This window comes from Rhinoderma darwinii (assembly GCF_050947455.1).
Source record: "Rhinoderma darwinii isolate aRhiDar2 chromosome 1 unlocalized genomic scaffold, aRhiDar2.hap1 SUPER_1_unloc_25, whole genome shotgun sequence".
Lineage (NCBI taxonomy): Eukaryota > Metazoa > Chordata > Amphibia > Anura > Rhinodermatidae > Rhinoderma > Rhinoderma darwinii.
The window spans coordinates 163,443-184,355 of NW_027461662.1; the positions used below are offsets into that span (position 1 = coordinate 163,443).

The following is a 20,913-nucleotide window of genomic DNA, read 5'->3' on the forward strand; positions in this document are numbered from 1 at the left end:
GATGACACAAAGTAACAAGAGGCTTACAGTGATACGTGCTTTTATAAAAGTGTGATAACATGTACCCACCCCCAGGAGAAAGGAGATATAGAACAAATGTGTGTAATAAATAAATCAGTGACGCCTGATGCTGAGTGAGGAGCTTTGTACCAGACTCTGTGTGGTGTGATTCCTTTCGTACGAACTCAGCGTATTATCCCTGCCGGTTGAGACTGATTAGTACCCGAACACAGTGTGTGTGGTAATATCTACAGGGAGCAGTGTGTGTGGTAATATCTACAGGGAGCAGTGTGTGGTAATATATACAGGGAGCAGTGTGTGTGGTAATATCTACAGGGAGCAGTGTGTGGTAATATCTACAGGGAGCAGTGTGTGTGGTAATATCTACAGGGAGCAGTGTGTGGTAATATCTACAGGGAGTAGTGTGTGTGGTAATATGTACAGGGAGCAGTGTGTGTGGTAATATATACAGGCAGCAGTGTGTGTGGTAATATCTACAGGGAGCAGTGTGTGGTAATATCTACAGGGGGCAGTGTGTGGTAATATCTACAGGGAGCAGTGTGTGTGGTAATATCTACAGGGAGCAGTGTGTGTGGTAATATCTACAGGGAGCAGTGTGTGTGGTAATATCTACAGAGGGCAGAGTGTGTGGTAATATGTACAGGGAGCAGTGTGTGTGGTAATATATACAGGCAGCAGTGTGTGTGGTAATACCTACAGGGAGCAGTGTGTGTGGTAATATAGCAGTGTGTGTGGTAATATATACAGGGAGCAGTGTGTGTGGTAATATCTACAGGGAGCAGTGTGTGGTAATATCTACAGGGAGCAGTGTGTGTGGTAATATCTACAGGGAGCAGTGTGTGTGGTAATATCTACAGGGAGCAGTGTGTGTGGTAATATCTACAGGGAGCAGTGTGTGTGGTAATATCTACAGGGAGCAGTGTGTGTGGTAATATCTACAGGGAGCAGTGTGTGGTAATATCTACAGGGAGCAGTGTGTGTGGTAATATATACAGGGAGCAGTGTGTGTGGTAATATCTACAGGGAGCAGTGTGTGTGGTAATATCTACAGGGAGCAGTGTGGTAATATATACAGGGAGCAGTGTGTGTGGTAATATCTACAGGGAGCAGTGTGTGTGGTAATATATACAGGGAGCAGTGTGTGGTAATATCTACAGGGAGCAGTGTGTGTGGTAATATATACAGGGAGCAGTGTGTGTGGTAATATCTACAGGGGGCAGTGTGTGGTAATATCTACAGGGAGCAGTGTGTGTGGTAATATCTACAGGGAGCAGTGTGTGTGGTAATATCTACAGGGAGCAGTGTGTGTGGTAATATCTACAGGGAGCAGTGTGTGGTAATATATACAGGGAGCAGTGTGTGTGGTAATATATACAGGAAGCAGTGTGTGTGGTAATATATACAGGGAGCAGTGTGTGTGGTAATATCTACAGGGAGCAGTGTGTGGTAATATATACAGGGAGCAGTGTGTGTGGTAATATATACAGGGGGCAGTGTGTGTGGTAATATATACAGGGAGCAGTGTGTGTGGTAATATCTACAGGGAGCAGTGCGTGTGGTAATATCTACAGGGAGCAGTGCGTGTGGTAATATCTACAGGGAGCAGTGCGTGTGGTAATATCTACAGGGAGCAGTGCGTGTGGTAATATCTACAGGGAGCAGTGCGTGTGGTAATATCTACAGGGAGCAGTGCGTGTGGTAATATCTACAGGGAGCAGTGTGTGGTAATATCTACAGCGAGCAGTGTGTGTGGTAATATCTACAGGGAGCAGTGTGTGGTAATATCTACAGGGAGCAGTGTGTGTGGTAATATCTACAGGGAGCAGTGTGTGTGTGGTAATATCTACAGGGAGCAGTGTGTGTGGTAATATGTACAGGGAGTAGTGTGTGGTAATATCTACAGGGAGCAGTGTGTGGTAATATCTACAGGGAGCAGTGTGTGGTAATATCTACAGGGAGCAGTGTGTGGTAATATCTACAAGGAGCAGTGTGTGTGGTAATATATACAGGGAGCAGTGCGTGTGGTAATATATACAGGGAGCAGTGCGTGTGGTAATAGCTACAGGGAGCAGTGTGTGTGGTAATATCTACAGGGAACAGTGTGTGGTAATATCTACAGGGAGCAGTGTGTGGTAATATCTACAGGAAGCAGTGTGTGTGTGTGTGTGTGTGTGTGTGTGGTAATATCTACAGGAAGCAGTGTGTGTTTGTGGTAATATCTACAGGGAGCAGTGTGTGGTAATATCTACAGGGGGGCTGTGTGTGTGGTAATATATACAGGGAGCTGTGTGTGTGGTATTATCTACAGGGAGCAGTGTGTGTGGTAATATCTACAGGGAGCAGTGTGTGGTAATATCTACAGGGGGGCTGTGTGTGTGGTATTATCTACAGGGAGCAGTGTGTGTGGTAATATCTACAGGGAGCAGTGTGTGGTAATATCTACAGGGGGGCTGTGTGTGTGGTATTATCTACAGGAAGCAGTGTGTGTGGTAATATCTACAGGGAGCAGTGTGTGGTAATATCTACAGGGAGCAGTGTGGTATTATCTACAGGGAGCAGTGTGTGGTAATATCTACAGGGGGCAGTGTGTGGTAATATCTACAGGGAGCAGTGTGTGGTAATATCTACAGGGAGCAGTGTGTGTGGTAATATCTACAGGGAGCAGTGTGTGTGGTAATATCTACAGGGAGCAGTGTGTGTGGTAATATCTACAGGGGGCAGTGTGTGGTAATATCTACAGGGAGCAGTGTGTGGTAATATCTACAGGGGGCAGTGTGTGTGGTAATATCTACAGGGAGCAGTGTGTGTGGTAATATATACAGGGAGCAGTGTGTGTGGTAATATCTACAGGGAGCAGTGTGTGTGGTAATATCTACAGGGAGCAGTGTGTGTGGTAATATCTACAGGGAGCAGTGTGTGTGGTAATATCTACAGGGGGCAGTGTGTGGTAATATCTACAGGGAGCAGTGTGTGGTAATATCTACAGGGAGCAGTGTGTGTGGTAATATCTACAGGGAGCAGTGTGTAGTAATATCTACAGGGAGCAGTGCGTGGTAATATCTACAGGGAGCAGTGTGTGTGGTAATAGCTACAGGGGGGGCTGTGTGTGTGGTAATATCTACAGGGAGCAGTGTGTGGTAATATCTACAGGGAGCAGTGTGTGGTAATATCTACAGGAAGCAGTGTGTATGTGTGTGTGGTAATATCTACAGGAAGCAGTGTGTGTGTGTGGTAATATCTACAGGGAGCAGTGTGTGTGGTAATATCTACAGGGAGCAGTGTGTGGTAATATCTACAGGGGGGCTGTGTGTGTGGTATTATCTACAGGGAGCAGTGTGTGTGGTAATATCTACAGGGAGCAGTGTGTGTGGTAATATCTACAGGGAGCAGTGTGTGTAGTAATATCTACAGGGAGCAGTGTGTGTGGTAATATCTACAGGGAGCAGTGTGTGTGGTAATATCTACAGGGAGCAGTGTGTGTGGTAATATCTACAGGGAGCAGTGTGTGGTAATATATACAGGGAGCAGTGTGTGTGGTAATATCTACAGGGAGCAGTGTGTGGTAATATCTACAGGGAGCAGTGTGTGTGGTAATATCTACAGGGAGCAGTGTGTGGTAATATCTACAGGGAGCAGTGTGTGTGGTAATATCTACAGGGAGCAGTGTGTGTGGTAAGATATACAGGGAGCAGTGTGTGGTAATATCTACAGGGAGCAGTGTGTGTGGTAATATATACAGGGAGCAGTGTGTGTGGTAATATCTACAGGGAGCAGTGTGTGTGGTAATATCTACAGGGAGCAGTGTGTGTGGTAATATCTAGAGGAAGCAGTGTATGGTAATATCTACAGGGAGCAGTGTGTGTGGTAATATCTACAGGGAGCAGTGTGTGTGGTAATATCTACAGGGGGCAGTGTGTGGTAATATCTACAGGGAGCAGTGTGTGGTAATATCTACAGGGAGCAGTGTGTGTGGTAATATCTACAGGGAGCAGTGTGTGTGGTAATATCTACAGGGAGCAGTGTGTGGGGTAATATCTACAGGGAGCAGTGTGTGTGGTAATATCTACAGGGAGCAGTGTGTGTGGTAATATCTACAGGGAGCAGTGTGTAGTAATATCTACAGGGAGCAGTGTGTGTGGTAATATATACAGGGAGCAGTGTGTGTGGTAATATCTACAGGGAGCAGTGTGTGTGGTAATATCTACAGGGAGCAGTGTGTGGTAATATCTACAGGGAGCAGTGTGTGGTAATATATACAGGGAGCAGTGTGTGGTAATATCTACAGGGGGGCTGTGTGTGTGGTAATATCTACAGGGAGCAGTGTGTGTGGTAATATCTACAGGGAGCAGTGTGTGTGTGTGTGTGTGTGTGTGTGTGTGTGGTAATATCTACAGGAAGCAGTGTGTGTGGTACTATCTACAGGGAGCAGCGTGTGTGGTAATATCTACAGGGAGCAGTGTGTGGTAATATCTACAGGGGGGCTGTGTGTGTGGTAATATATACAGGGAGCAGTGTGTGTGGTATTATCTACAGGGAGCAGTGTGTGGTAATATCTACAGGGAGCAGTGTGTGGTAATATCTTCAGGGAGCAGTGTGTGTGGTAATATATACAGGGAGCAGTGTGTGTGGTAATATCTACAGGGAGCAGTGTGTGTGGTAATATCTACAGGGAGCAGTGTGTGTGGTAATATCTACAGGGAGCAGTGTGTGTGGTAATATCTACAGGGAGCAGTGTGTGGTAATATCTACAGGGAGCAGTGTGTGGTAATATCTACAGGGAGCAGTGTGTGTGGTAATATCTACAGGGAGCAGTGTGTGTGGTAATATCTACAGGGAGCAGTGTGTGTGGTAATATCTACAGGGAGCAGTGTGTGTGGTAATATCTACAGGGAGCAGTGTGTGGTAATATATACAGGGAGCAGTGTGTGTGGTAATATCTACAGGGAGCAGTGTGTGGTAATATCTACAGGGAGCAGTGTGTGTGGTAATATCTACAGGGAGCAGTGTGTGGTAATATCTACAGGGAGTAGTGTGTGTGGTAATATGTACAGGGAGCAGTGTGTGTGGTAATATATACAGGCAGCAGTGTGTGTGGTAATATCTACAGGGAGCAGTGTGTGGTAATATCTACAGGGGGCAGTGTGTGGTAATATCTACAGGGAGCAGTGTGTGTGGTAATATCTACAGGGAGCAGTGTGTGTGGTAATATCTACAGGGAGCAGTGTGTGTGGTAATATATACAGGGAGCAGTGTGTGTGTGGTAATATATACAGGGAGCAGTGTGTGTGGTAATATCTACAGGGAGCAGTGTGTGGTAATATCTACAGGGAGCAGTGTGTGTGGTAATATCTACAGGGAGCAGTGTGTGTGGTAATATCTACAGGGAGCAGTGTGTGTGTGTGGTAATATCTACAGGGAGCAGTGTGTGGTAATATATACAGGGTGCAGTGTGTGGTAATATCTACAGGGAGCAGTGTGTGGTAATATCTACAGGGAGCAGTGTGTAGTAATATCTACAGGGAGCAGTGTGTGTGGTAATATCTACAGGGAGCAGTGTGTGTGGTAATATCTACAGGGAGCAGCGTGTGTGGTACTATCTACAGGGAGCAGCGTGTGTGGTACTATCTACAGGGAGCAGCGTGTGTGGTAATATCTACAGGGAGCAGTGTGGGGTAATATCTACAGGGAGCAGTGTGTGATAATATCTACAGGGGGGCTGTGTGTGTGGTATTATCTACAGGGAGCAGTGTGTGTGGTAATATCTACAGGGAGCAGTGTGTGTGGTAATATCTACAGGGAGCAGTGTGTGTGGTAATATCTACAGGGAGCAGTGTGTGTGGTAATATCTACAGGGAGCAGTGTGTGGTAATATCTACAGGGAGCAGTGTGTGGTAATATCTACAGGGAGCAGTGTGTGGTAATATCTACAGGGAGCAGTGTGTGGTAATATCTACAGGGAGCAGTGTGTGTGTGGTAATATCTACAGGGAGCAGTTTGTGTGGTAATATCTACAGGGAGCAGTGTGTGGTAATATCTACAGGGAGCAGTGTGTGGTAATATCTACAAGGAGCAGTGTGTGTGGTAATATATACAGGGAGCAGTGTGTGGTAATATCTACAAGGAGCAGTGTGTGTGGTAATATATACAGGGAGCAGTGTGTGTGGTAATAGCTACAGGGAGCAGTGTGTGTGGTAATATCTACAGGGAACAGTGTGTGGTAATATCTACAGGGAGCAGTGTGTGGTAATATCTACAGGAAGCAGTGTGTGTGTGTGTGGTAATATCTACAGGAAGCAGTGTGTGTGTGTGGTAATATCTACAGGGAGCAGTGTGTGGTAATATCTACAGGGAGCAGTGTGTGGTAATATCTACAGGGAGCAGTGTGTGTGGTAATATCTACAGGGAGCAGTGTGTGTGGTAATATCTACAGGGAGCAGTGTTTGTGGTAATATCTACAGGGAGCAGTGTGTGTGGTAATATCTACAGGGAGCAGTGTGTGTGGTAATATCTACAGAGAGCAGTGTGTGGTAATATCTACAGGGAGCAGTGTGTGGTAATATCTACAGGGAGCAGTGTGTGTAGTAATATCTACAGGGAGAAGTGTGTGTGGTAATATCTACAGGGAGCAGTGTGTGTGTGGTAATATCTACAGGGAGCAGTGTGTGTGGTAATATCTACAGGGAGCAGTGTGTGTGGTAATATCTACAGGGAGCAGTGTGTGTGGTAATATCTACAGGGAGCAGTGTGTGGTATTATCTACAGGGAGCAGTGTGTGTGGTAATATCTACAGGGAGCAGTGTGTGGTAATATCTACAGGGAGCAGTGTGTGTGGTAATATCTACAGGAAGCAGTGTATGGTAATATCTACAGGGAGCAGTGTGTGTGGTAATATCTACAGGGAGCAGTGTGTAGTAATATCTACAGGGAGCAGTGTGTGTGGTAATATCTACAGGGGGGCTGTGTGTGTGGTAATATCTACAGGGAGCAGTGTGTGGTAATATCTACAGGGAGCAGTGTGTGGTAATATCTACAGGGAGCAGTGTGTGTGGTAATATCTACAGGGAGCAGTGTGTGGTAATATCTACAGGGAGCAGTGTGTGTGGTAATATGTACAGGGAACAGTGTGTGTGGTAATATCTACAGGGAGCAGTGTGTGTGGTAATATCTACAGGGAGCAGTGTGTGTGGTAATATCTACAGGGAGCAGTGTGTGTGGTAATATCTACAGGGAGCAGTGTGTGGTAATATCTACAGGGAGCAGTGTGTGTGGTAATATGTACAGGGAGTAGTGTGTGGTAATATCTACAGGGAGCAGTGTGTGGTAATATCTACAGGGAGCAGTGTGTGTGGTAATATATACAGGGAGCAGTGCGTGTGGTAATAGCTACAGGGAGCAGTGTGTGGTAATATCTACAGGGAGCAGTGTGTGTGGTAATATCTACAGGGAGCAGTGTGTGGTAATATCTACAGGAAGCAGTGTGTGTGTGTGTGTGTGTGGTAATATCTACAGGGGGGCTGTGTGTGTGGTAATATATACAGGGAGCAGTGTGTGTGGTAATATCTACAGGGAGCAGTGTGTGTGGTAATATCTACAGGGAGCAGTGTGTGTAGTAATATCTACAGGGAGCAGTGTGTGGTAATATCTACAGGGAGCAGTGTGTGGTAATATATACAGGGAGCAGTGTGTGTGGTAATATCTACAGGGAGCAGTGTGTGTGGTAATATCTACAGGGAGCAGTGTGTGTGGTAATATCTACAGGGAGCAGTGTGTGGTAATATATACAGGGAGCAGTGTGTGTGGTAATATCTACAGGGAGCAGTGTGTGGTAATATCTACAGGGAGCAGTGTGTTTGGTAATATATACAGGGAGCAGCGTGTGGTAATATCTACAGGGAGCAGTGTGTGTGGTAATATCTACAGGGAGCAGTGTGTTTGGTAATATATACAGGGAGCAGCGTGTGGTAATATCTACAGGGAGCAGTGTGTGTGGTAATATATACAGGGAGCAGTGTGTGTGGTAATATATACAGGGAGCAGTGTGTGTGGTAATATCTACAGGGAGCAGTGTGTGTGGTAATATCTACAGGGAGCAGTGTGTGTGGTAATATCTACAGGGAGCAGTGTGGTATTATCTACAGGGGGCAGTGTGTGGTAATATCTACAGGGGGCAGTGTGTGTGGTAATATCTACAGGGAGCAGTGTGGTATTATCTACAGGGGGCAGTGTGTGGTAATATCTACAGGGGGCAGTGTGGTATTATCTACAGGGAGCAGTGTGTGGTAATATCTACAGGGAGCAGTGTATGTGGTAATATCTACAGGGAGCAGTGTGTGTGGTAATATCTACAGGGGGGCTGTGTGTGTGGTAATATCTACAGGGAGCAGTGTGTGTGGTAATATCTACAGGGAGCAGTGTGTGTGGTAATATCTACAGGGAGCAGTGTGTGTGGTAATATCTACAGGGAGCAGTGTGTGTGGTATTATCTACAGGGAGCAATGTGTGTGGTAATATATACAGGGAGCAGTGTGTGGTAATATCTACAGGGAGCAGTGTGTGGTAATATCTACAGGGAGCAGTGTGTGTGGTAATATCTACATGGAGCAGTGTGTGGTAATATCTACAGGGAGCAGTGTGTGGTAATATCTACAGGGAGCAGTGTGTGTGGTAATATGTACAGGGAGCAGTGTGTGTGGTAATATGTACAGGGAGCAGTGTGTGGTAATATGTACAGGGAGCAGCGTGTGTGGTAATATCTACAGGGAGCAGCGTGTGTGGTAATATCTACAGGGAGCAGCGTGTGTGGTAATATCTACAGGGAGCAGCGTGTGTGGTAATATCTACAGGGAGCAGCGTGTGTGGTAATATCTACAGGGAGCAGCGTGTGTGGTAATATCTACAGGGAGCAGTGTGTGTGGTAATATCTACAGGGAGCAGTGTGTGTGGTAATATCTACAGGGAGCAGTGTGTGTGGTAATATCTACAGGGAGCAGTGTGTGTGGTAATATCTACAGGGAGCAGTGTGTGTGGTAATATCTACAGGGAGCAGTGTGTGTGGTAATATCTACAGGGAGCAGTGTGTGGTAACATCTACAGGGAGCAGTGTGTGGTAATATCTACAGGGAGCAGTGTGTGTGGTAATATCTACAGGGAGCAGTGTGTGTGGTAATATCTACAGGGAGCAGTGTGTGTGGTAATATCTACAGGGAGCAGTGTGTGGTAATATCTACAGGGAGCAGTGTGTGGTAATATCTACAGGGAGCAGTGTGTGTGGTAATATCTACAGGGAGCAGTGTGTGTGGTAATATCTACAGGGAGCAGTGTGTGGTAATATGTACAGGGAGCAGTGTGTGTGGTAATATATACAGGGTGCAGTGTGTGTGGTAATATCTACAGGGAGCAGTGTGTGGTAATATCTACAGGGAGCAGTGTGTGTGGTAATATGTACAGGGAGCAGTGTGTGTGGTAATATCTACAGGGAGCAGTGTGTGGTAATATCTACAGGGAGCAGTGTGTGTGGTAATATCTACAGGGAGCAGTGTGTGGTAATATCTACAGGGAGCAGTGTGTGGTAATATCTACAGGGAGCAGTGTGTGTGGTAATATCTACAGGGAGCAGTGTGTGTGGTAATATCTACAGGGAGCAGTGTGTGTGGTATTATCTACAGGGGGCAGTGTGTGGTAATATCTACAGGGGGCAGTGTGTGGTAATATCTACAGGGAGTAGTGTGTGGTAATATCTACAGGGAGCAGTGTGTGTGGTAATATCTACAGGGAGCAGTGTGTGTGGTAATATATACAGGGAGCAGTGTGTGGTAATATCTACAGGGAGCAGTGTGTGGTAATATGTACAGGGAGCAGTGTGTGGTAATATCTACAGGGAGCAGTGTGTGTGGTATTATCTACAGGGGGCAGTGTGTGGTAATATCTACAGGGGGCAGTGTGTGGTAATATCTACAGGGAGTAGTGTGTGGTAATATCTACAGGGAGCAGTGTGTGTGGTAATATCTACAGGGAGCAGTGTGTGTGGTAATATATACAGGGAGCAGTGTGTGGTAATATCTACAGGGAGCAGTGTGTGGTAATATCTACAGGGAGCAGTGTGTGGTAATATCTACAGGGAGCAGTGTGTGTGGTAATATATACAGGGAGCAGTGTGTGTGGTAATATGTACAGGGAGCAGTGTGTGGTAATATGTACAGGGAGCAGTGTGTGTGGTAATATCTACAGGGAGCAGTGTGTGTGGTAATATGTACAGGGAGCAGTGTGTGTGGTAATATGTACAGGGAGCAGTGTGTGGTAATATGTACAGGGAGCAGTGTGTGTGGTAATATCTACAGGGAGCAGAGTGTGTGGTAATATCTACAGGGAGCAGTGTGTGTGGTAATATCTACAGGGAGCAGTGTGTGTGGTAATATCTACAGGGAGCAGTGTGTGTGGTAATATCTACAGGGAGCAGTGTGTGTGGTAATATCTACAGGGAGCAGTGTGTGTGGTAATATCTACAGGTAGCAGTGTGTGTGGTAATATCTACAGGGAGCAGTGTGTGTGGTAATATCTACAGGGAGCAGTGTGTGTGGTAATATCTACAGGGAGCAGTGTGTGTGGTAATATCTACAGGGAGCAATGTGTGTGGTAATATCTACAGGGAGCAATGTGTGTGGTAATATATACAGGGAGCAGTGTGTGGTAATATCTACAGGGAGCAGTGTGTGGTAATATGTACAGGGAGCAGTGTGTGTGGTAATATCTACAGGGAGCAGTGTGTGTGGTAATATCTACAGGGAGCAGTGTGTGTGGTAATATCTACAGGGAGCAGTGTGTGGTAATATCTACAGGGAGCAGTGTGTGGTAATATCTACAGGGAGCAGTGTGTGTGGTAATATGTACAGGGAGCAGTGTGTGTGGTAATATGTACAGGGAGCAGTGTGTGGTAATATGTACAGGGAGCAGCGTGTGTGGTAATATCTACAGGGAGCAGCGTGTGTGGTAATATCTACAGGGAGCAGCGTGTGTGGTAATATCTACAGGGAGCAGCGTGTGTGGTAATATCTACAGGGAGCAGTGTGTGGTAATATCTACAGGGAGCAGTGTGTGTGGTAATATCTACAGGGAGCAGTGTGTGTGGTAATATCTACAGGGAGCAGTGTGTGTGGTAATATCTACAGGGAGCAGTGTGTGTGGTAATATCTACAGGGAGCAGTGTGTGGTAATATGTACAGGGAGCAGTGTGTGTGGTAATATATACAGGGTGCAGTGTGTGTGGTAATATCTACAGGGAGCAGTGTGTGGTAATATGTACAGGGAGCAGTGTGTGTGGTAATATGTACAGGGAGCAGTGTGTCGTAATATCTACAGGGAGCAGTGTGTGTGGTAATAGCTACAGGGGGGCTGTGTGTGTGGTACTATCTACAGGGAGCAGCGTGTGTGGTAATATCTACAGGGAGCAGCGTGTGTGGTAATATCTACAGGGAGCAGTGTGTGGTAATATCTACAGGGAGCAGTGTGTGTGGTAATATCTACAGGGAGCAGTGTGTGTGGTAATATCTACAGGGAGCAGTGTGTGTGGTAATATCTACAGGGAGCAGTGTGTGGTAATATCTACAGGGAGCAGTGTGTGTGGTAATATCTACAGGGAGCAGTGTGTGTGGTAATATCTACAGGGGGCAGTGTGTGTGGTAATATCTACAGGGGGCAGTGTGTGGTAATATCTACAGGGAGCAGTGTGTGTGGTAATATCTACAGGGAGCAGTGTGTGGTAATATCTACAGGGAGCAGTGTGTGTGGTAATATGTACAGGGAGCAGTGTGTGTGGTACTATCTACAGGGGGGGCTGTGTGTGTGGTAATATCTACAGGGAGCAGTGTGTGGTAATATCTACAGGGAGCAGTGTGTGGTAATATCTACAGGGAGCAGTGTGTGTGGTACTATCTACAGGGGGGGCTGTGTGTGGCCCTATCTATAGTGGGCTGTGTGTGGTGATATCTACAGGGGGGCTGTATGTGGCCCTATCTACAGGGGGGCTGTGTGTGGCATTATCTACAGGGGGCAGTGTGGAGCACCATCTACAAGGAGCACACCATCTACAGTGTGACACTATCTGCGCTGGTATTTACGCTGCCAGTAGTGGTCAGCACATATCACCTCGCCCTAGTGATAAAGTGAGACATCACCTGCCTGTAAACAACCAGATAACCAGAGAGATACCGGCCACCATAGTGGTTGTCAGCCAAACTAGTGCAGACGTTTTTGTTTGTTTATTTGGATGCAGAAATTCTGGGAAGAAAACCATGCCCCATTAGCCACACCCATGAGATAAACCACGCCCCATAAGACACCCACCAAAGAAGCCACACCCTAATTGTCCTTGGAAAAAAAAATAAAAACTGTATAATCAGAACCAGAACTTTTTTTATTTTTCCGTGGATGTAGCGGAGTGAGGGCTTATTTTTTGTGGGACGAGCTGCAGTTTTTGATCATTTTATAATATTTTTAATTTATATTTTTAGAGCTGCTAGTGTTTTTTTATTTTATTTTAAAAATGTTTTTTACGGTGTTCACCGTGCGGGTAAATAACATTATATTGTAATCGTTCTGACTCTTACGGATGCGGTGATACCAGTTATGTTTATGTTTTTACGGTGTTCACCGTGCGGGTAAATAACATTATATTGTAATCGTTCTGACTCTTACGGATGCGGTGATACCAGTTATGTTTATGTTTTTTACGGTGTTCACCATGCGGGTAAATAACATTATATTGTAATCGTTCTGACTCTTACGGATGCGGTGATACCAGTTATGTTTATGTTTTTACGGTGTTCACCGTGCGGGTAAATAACATTATATTGTAATCGTTCTGACTCTTACGGATGTGGTGATACCAGTTATGTTTATGTTTTTACGGTGTTCACCGTGCGGGTAAATAACATTATATTGTAATCGTTCTGACTCTTACGGATGCGGTGATACCAGTTATGTTTATGTTTTTACGGTGTTCACCGTGCGGGTAAATAACATTATATTGTAATCGTTCTGACTCTTACGGATGCGGTGATACCAGTTATGTTTATGTTTTTACGGTGTTCACCGTGCGGGTAAATAACATTATATTGTAATCGTTCTGACTCTTACGGATGCGGTGATACCAGTTATGTTTATGTTTTTTACGTTACTTTAGAGAAAAAATGGGAAAAGGGTTTGTGGAGGTTTTTTTTTTACATTTTAAATTATTTTTATTCATAAATGAAAACTTTATTTTACTGTTTTTTCTAAAAAAAATGTATTCCTGTTCTGGGGGACTTGAACTAGTGATGATTAGATCTCCGGTACAAATCACTGTAATACTAATGTATCGCAATATATCGTGATTAATATTAAGGGGTTTATAGGAGCAGAAAGATGGCGGACCTTCATTGCCCCCCATGCTGCCATGACAACCATCCATCGTGTCACGTGGGGACGATGAGCTGTCAGGGAGGACCCCCGTCTTTCTTACAGCTTAGTTTCTGCAGTCGCTGTTGACCACAGAATCTAAGTATATAAATGGCCTTAATCACAGTTCTCTCAGGTTTCCAGCCTTTGCAGGTTTCCAGCCCAGGGTGTCAGGTGTTCCCTATGTCGGTAAATGTCCTGTTCAGGAAGGGGTTAAATGAGTAAAATACAAGTTTATACTGAATCTTATCCCACAAAACAATGTATCACTCTGCTCTGCTCTACCTGCGCTATAACATGATGATAAGAGATCACACTGCAGGGTTCCTTTATATATAATGTCACCTCAGCTGCTGCAGAACCTCACAGTTCATATCAAAACACTGACTGCATAGTGTGCACCACGTCTTGTGCGATGTCAGCAATGTCTCCGCAGTATCCGCCATGTGTCAGGTTGTCATGAGTCAGGTCTTCATTGTCTGGGGGGGGGGGAATGTCTTCATTTTACTCTTCTCATCTGAGAGATATGCTATAAATGTCTGATATATGGGGGTCCCACCTCTATGTGGAGAACAGAAAATCTACATCTTATCAGCCCCGTGTGCACATACCCTTAAAGTGACACGTCAGATTTGAGCAATGGATCTGTCTTAAACAGGTCAAAAATAGGCCATGGATTCCACTCCCAGAGGAGTCCCTGTCGTGACTGTCCATATATGGACAGAGACGTCAGGGGCTCCCTCTAGGATCACAATTCCCAGCCAAGTTGACGGCAACGCTCTGGCAAAGCATTCTGCTCCTAGTGGGAGCTTCAGTGGCGCTATCTACAGGGGATGAGGTGCTATCTGCAGGGGTTTGGCATATAAGTTTGATTAAACTAAGGGGGAGATGTGCCGGCACTTGTGGAGAGAGCCGGCGGACAGGAAAGTGCAGCGCTGCACACATTAAACCCCTTTCCATTCTGCCAATGTTTATTTATATGACAACTGCCCGGGGCATCAGCGGTTTGAACGAATATTGCCGTATGGCCGTTGTGAAGGGGTTAATAAAAGCGTATAGAAAATATTGTCTATAAAGGTGTACACAGCCTGTAAGAGGCTAATAAGCATTTGACACACTCACAATTTTTTTGGGTTGCAGGGCACTCTCAAAATAGAGGCCCCCTGTGTCCCGCCACTTTCATTTGTATTTTTGTCCACAGAGCGCAGATACAGGTAAATACTATGGCGGAGCAGGGAGCCAGTTACGCCCCGCCGTTCGCTCTGGTAGGGCACAGTCTACTTTAGGCCTGCGGCTTACAAGGTGCAGGAACATCGACACCGGTAGTGAGGACCTCAACATTGTAATTCCGGCTCTAATCAGTAAACATAGAAGTGTAGAGAGAAGTGTCTGATATATAGACAGATATACAGTAGTCATGTATTCAGTCACTGTGTGTTTCCTACAGATGGATCCAGTAGGAGAAATCCACCAGAGAGATGTCCCAGTCCTCTGTATTCCCAGGACTGTCCAGAGGAAAATCACAATGTCCCAGAGAATCATCAGGTAGATGAAGCTGAGCCGTATACCAGATCTATATAGGGGGGTGCGGAGCTTTTTGGTCCTCCGGTCATAGATGGGGTCATAGAGTTTGGTGGTTTCTTATGTTAATCTGTTAGATTCTTCGCACTCTCTGCTGTATTGTACTGAATTGTTACATGTGTGAAATCAGGGGGAAGATCTGACTGATATTAAAGTGGAGGATGAAGAAGAAGAGCGGGTGAGGGGCGATCAACCGTGTAACAGTGAAGTGGAGGAGGAAATTCCAGGAGGTGTTACCAGAGGTAAGTGATAATGAATTTAGAAAGTGAATTGGGAGGTTTATTAAGGTGGGGTTCCTCCTTAGTTCTACATTACAGTAACACGTCAGACACTGTATTATACATAGTGCAGGACCTGAGGGAGCTGTGACTGCACATAGAAGTTCTCTACAAGGCGTTCTATGAATCCGGTCATGCACTAGGCTTAGTATCAGATTTTGGAGGCACCAGCTGTGATTAACAGCCGGGATCTGAGGAAACTCCGTTTAACCATTTACTCAGAAAATTACCTATTGTTTAAATCAAGTTTTTATGTTAAAAATATTTTTAAGATTTGTTGTTTTTTTTAAGTCATCTTTATTTAAAAATAATCCTAAAATCTTGCATTTTTCCCTCTGGCCACTGAGTCTTATAGTAGACTGATCCTTCCTGTTCTGTAGAGATCAATTCTCAGCAGACATCTCATTATCATTACAGGCAGGATTACACTGACAGGTAACACCTATATATAGATATCACATGATCAGGACTGGTCTTAGGTTGGATGGCGCCCTGTGCGGTACTCCCTGTTGCCGCCCCCTACACAAACCAAATATGAACCACATATATAGACACGCACATACTGGAACATATATACTGTGCATACATAGAGACAGATATTTAGACATACAGGCAATTATACATACACACATCTGGAATATATACATACAGGTAAATATGTAGACGTACACACACACACACACACACACACACACACACACACACACACACACACACACACACACACACACACGTAAATACACAGACGGGAACATATACAAATACATAAAAGGCACAAAGATACAAGCACAAAGACACATTCACAAACAGACCCATATATACCCAGTACAGATAATATAGCAGATTTCGCATGCAGTCCTATGTAACACAACAGATAATACTGTGAAAATATCCACTACATTATCTGTACTCTGTTATCACTGTGTTATCTGTGGTGTTACATAGGACTGCAGGTAACATCTACTACAATATCTGTACTCAGAGTTATCTGCAATCCTATGTAACACCACAGATAACACACAGTGATAACTCTCTGAGTACAGATAATGTCGTAGATGATAACTATACCCACAGACACATATAAACTCACCCACACACAGAGGCATATATATATATATATATATATATAAGGGGAAGCAGGTTATATAAGGGGAAGCAGGTTATATAAGGAGCAGCAGGGTATATTATGGACCAGTAGGGTATATAGGGGGCAGCAGGGTATATAGGGGCAGCAGAGTATATAAGGGGCAGCAGAGTATATAAGGGGCAGCAGGGTATATAGGGGGCTGCAGGGTATATAGGTGGCAGCACAGATATCTTCATTTTATCTTTTCTACTTTAATATTGAACACACACTTTTACAAAGAGACATAAACACATACAGGCGCGCGCATACACAAACACACACACACTGTAACATATACACATACTGTATACACACACATACACACACACACAAACACACACACACTGTAACATATACACATACTGTATACACACACATACACACACACACAAACACACACACACTGTAACATATACACATACTGTATACACACACATACACATACACACAGACACACATAGATTCTCACCATCTCTCCTTGCTGACAGGATCACAGGTTTCTTGCAGGACAGGCTGTGGGCGGAGCTTCCTCCTTTTCTCTTGCTCCTCGGCTCTATTTACTCCATGTGTGTAACTAAGAGAAGAGCACAGAGTAGAGGCAGAGCCCAGTGGCGCCCCCTACATGCTTGGAGGGGGCAGCGCCCTGTGTGCTCGCGCACCCCTAAGATCGGCCCTGCACAGGATACACCATTCACAATAGACTGACACTTGCAGTTCTGTAGAGATCACTTCTCAGCAGTCATCTCACTTTCATCACAGGCAGGATTACATAAAGAGGAAAACATTTTTAACCCCAATGTTGCCGTTATGTGCGGAAAATGAAGGGGGGAATTATTAATGTGAGACACAGAGTCTTATGAATTTTGAACCTCGACGTGCCTCATATTAGTAGTAATTAATCCCATCATGTACCTCACACATTAACTCATGTAAGGAGAAAGAGGCAGCACTCTAGGCTGCCTCTTTCTCCTTACATTTGTATACCATTGGGGATTTACAAGTCGGATCCCTGGAGGCCGGCACCCTTATGCCCTGGAGGTTTTTGTTCTACTGTGCTGCCCATACACCTTCTCTCACACATTAACTCAATGTTGCCCATTATGACTGTGAGCTACATAATGGGATTAATTACTATTAATGGAGGTTCAAAATTCATAAGACCATGAGGCTCAAATCAGAAAGTGGAAGGACTTTTTATTTTTGGGCGTTTTTTTTATTTATTATTATTGTTAGCAAAGTATCGTTTTGGTATCTCAAATTGTAATTCTACACGAGGTATCGGTATCGAAGTCCAAATTCTGGTATTGTGACAACCCTATTGTAGAAATCGCTTCTCAGCAGTCACCTCATTATCATCACAGGCAGGATTACACTGACAGGTAACCCCTATATATAGATAACACAGCATCCACCATTTATAAGAGACTGATCCTTCCTGTTCTTTAGAGATCACTTCTCAGCAGTCACCTCATTATCATCTCAGGCAGGATTACACTGACAGGTAACCCCTATATATAGATAACACAGGATCCACCATTTATAAGAGACTGATCCTTCCTGTTCTTTAGAGATCACTTCTCAGCAGTCATCTCTTTATCATCACAGGCAGGATTACACTGACGGGTTACACCTATATCCTCAACATTAAAATTGCAACACCAAGGAGGAAACGTTTTGGAATTGTGGAAATCACAGGATCGATCGACATGTTAATAATATGCAAATGATAAAAAAATGGAAACAAAATATTCCAAACGCCTTGATTTATTCTGTGCCGAGTATGAGCGCCAAGTGCAGAAATACACGTACGTACATGCCTTGGCATTCTATCAATGAGGTTATTAATAGTTGTTATGCCACGCTGAATGCACTTGAGCACGCAAATTATCAAGATTGGCTGTTGGCAGCTCCCTTGCATTTGCTGTCCAATGACGTCCCAGATGTGCTAGATGGGAGACAAGTCCAAAAGACGCTGCAGGCCATGGTAGCACGTTTAGGCCACACAGGCTGCTCACAGTAGCATGAGCAACATGCAGCCTGGCATTGTTCTATTGAAAACCGGCTTCTGGGACACTTTGGAGAAATTGCTCCACAACCAAATGAATGTAATGCCGAACTGTTCGTGTACCTGAAATGAAGACTAGAGGGGTCAGGCTACTGTACATTATGCCACCCCACACCATAATCCCGGGAGTAGGGCCGGTGTCACGTTCCCTTGTGAAGGCCTCTTCATGGCATTGCCTATGTGGTTTTCAGACCAATTTCCGGCTATCATTGTGCCCGAGACAAAAGCGGGACTCATCGCTGAAGAGGATAGACCTCCATTCCATCCTCCATTGCCATCTTGCTGTGCACCATGATAGCCTTTGAGAGCAGTGGTGTGTAGTCAATGGCACGTCTGGCTCATAGCCCAATGTCGTTCAAATGCCTTTTGATGGTTTGTGTCGACACTGGTTGCGGCCCTAGGCTTTTTGATGTGATGTCCAATTTCACTTGCAGTACAGAGTCAATCATTATGCGCCATTCTTCCAATCAGACGATCGGTTCGTGCATATATTCGCATCCGCGCACCTCTTTCTGTCATTCCCGTTCGTTGTTTTTCTCCTAACTTCCAGGACACTCAACGTTGAACAGTGCTGACATCTCGGCCTAGGTGCGTAGCGATCTGCAGGAGTGATAAACCAATGTCTCTCAGTTCAAGGATTCTGTCTCTCTCCGTTTGCGACAAGTGGCGATAACGGGCACGTCAATGAACAGGAGACATTGCACAATCATCCCATAACATTTGATCTGATTTTTGAGGCTTCATGTGGCTGAAAAACTTTGCTCTCAATCTGGCGTTCATGCCTGTCCCACATGCCACAGATTGGAGCTACGTAGGTGCTTGAAAATGTGATAATTTGCAGATCTTCGACACCTGCTACTTCCTCGATTTGCATAACCTTATGGCTTGTCCTACTTGGTGTTGCAATTGCAATGTTGAGTGTAAAATGAAGGCCCAAAACCCGCTAGATACTGCTTTGTTTCTGAGGCCTGTGTTGGAGTCTAGTAGCACACGAGGGCCACATGTGGGATATTTCTAAAAACCGCAGAATCTGGGCAATAAATATTGAGTTGTAAACAGTAAAGAAGGGAGGGAACCTCCAGCTCACCAGTTTGAAGCGTCTCCAGACTCTCCGCTCGGATCCCCGCTACGGCTGGCGGTATATAATGGAAGAAATAGAAGAAATGATCCAGCGCTGAGTCGTGCTTTGAGTTTAAAAAGGAAACGATATTCTCACCTTTATTGGGGTGTAGAAGATTAAAATTGTAGGGAGACGCAGTCCCGAGACAAGTGTGAGTAGTCGGCGATTTTGCTTTAGCCTACGCGTTTCGAGCACGTCCTGTGCTCTTACTCATGGCAAAGAAATGTGACAAACATGTATGTAGCAGTGGTGTGTGTGTCCGTATGTAGCAGTGCTTAGTATGTGTCTGTGTAGTAGAGCTGAGTGTGTGTCTGTAGCAGAGCGGAGTGTGTGTCTGTGTAGCAGAGCTGAGTGTGTGTCTGTGTAGCAGAGCTGAGTGTGTGTCTGTAGCAGAGCTGAGTGTGTGTCTGTAGCAGTGCTGTGTGTGTATGTATGTAGCAGTGCTGACTGTGTGTGTATGTATGTAGAAGTGCTGTGTGTGTCTGTATGTAGCAGTGCTGAGTGTGTGTCTGTGTAGTAGATTTGAGTGTGTGTCTGTGTAGCAAAGCTGAGTGTGTGTGTTTGTGTAGCAGTGCTGAGTGTGTGTGTATGGATGTATGTACCAGTGCTGACTGTGGGTGTAGCAGTGCTGTGTGTGTGTGTGTGTAGCAGAGCGGCGTATGCACGGGCCGCATATCAGCTGTTTTGAAGAATCAGCGGCAAGCACCCCCCCTCCCCCCCCCCCACACACACACACACACACACACACAAATCCCCCTAAACATGCAAAATCAAGTGTAATCAAGCGTTTTTTAATGCGGTTTTTGGCACGTAAAATGCGCAAAAAAAACTTGTCAAATACACGCCGTGTGAAACGGTCAACTGAAAAGTCAGTCACTTTCATTATTCTAAGGGTATGTTCACACGCAGTTTTCAGCTATTTTTCGGGCCGAAAACGTCCCGAAAAAAGCCTAAAAAATCGGAAACAACGCCTACAAACATCTGCCCATTGGTTTCAATGGGATATACGGCGTTCTGTTCCGACGGAGCATTTTTTTACGTGGCCGTTTTCCAAAAACTACACGTAAAAAGACGGCGGCCAAAAAGAAGTGCATATCACTTCTTGGGACGTATTTTAAGCTGTTTTTCATTGACTCTATAGAAAAAACGCTCCAAAAACTACCGTAAAAAAACTTCCAAAAACGTGAGTTTGATTAAAAAATGGCTAAAGATCAGGAGCTGTTTTTCCTTTGTTTAGTAAGCGTGTGAACATACCCTTAGCCATTTGGTGTGTCCTATAGCTTCTGCCATT

The 20,913-nt window shown here is 45.0% G+C and overlaps 1 long non-coding RNA gene across 2 annotated transcripts in view; it reads left to right on the top strand.

The window, feature by feature from the left end:
* LOC142671128 (uncharacterized) overlaps positions 1–20,913 on the top strand; it is a 207,125-nt gene that overhangs the window by 95,778 nt on the left and 90,434 nt on the right. For both annotated transcript variants that reach the window (XR_012851788.1, XR_012851789.1), the window contains exons 2-3: positions 14,900–14,997; positions 15,164–15,275. This is a non-coding gene — a long non-coding RNA (uncharacterized LOC142671128). The remainder of the gene's footprint in view (positions 1–14,899; positions 14,998–15,163; positions 15,276–20,913) is intronic.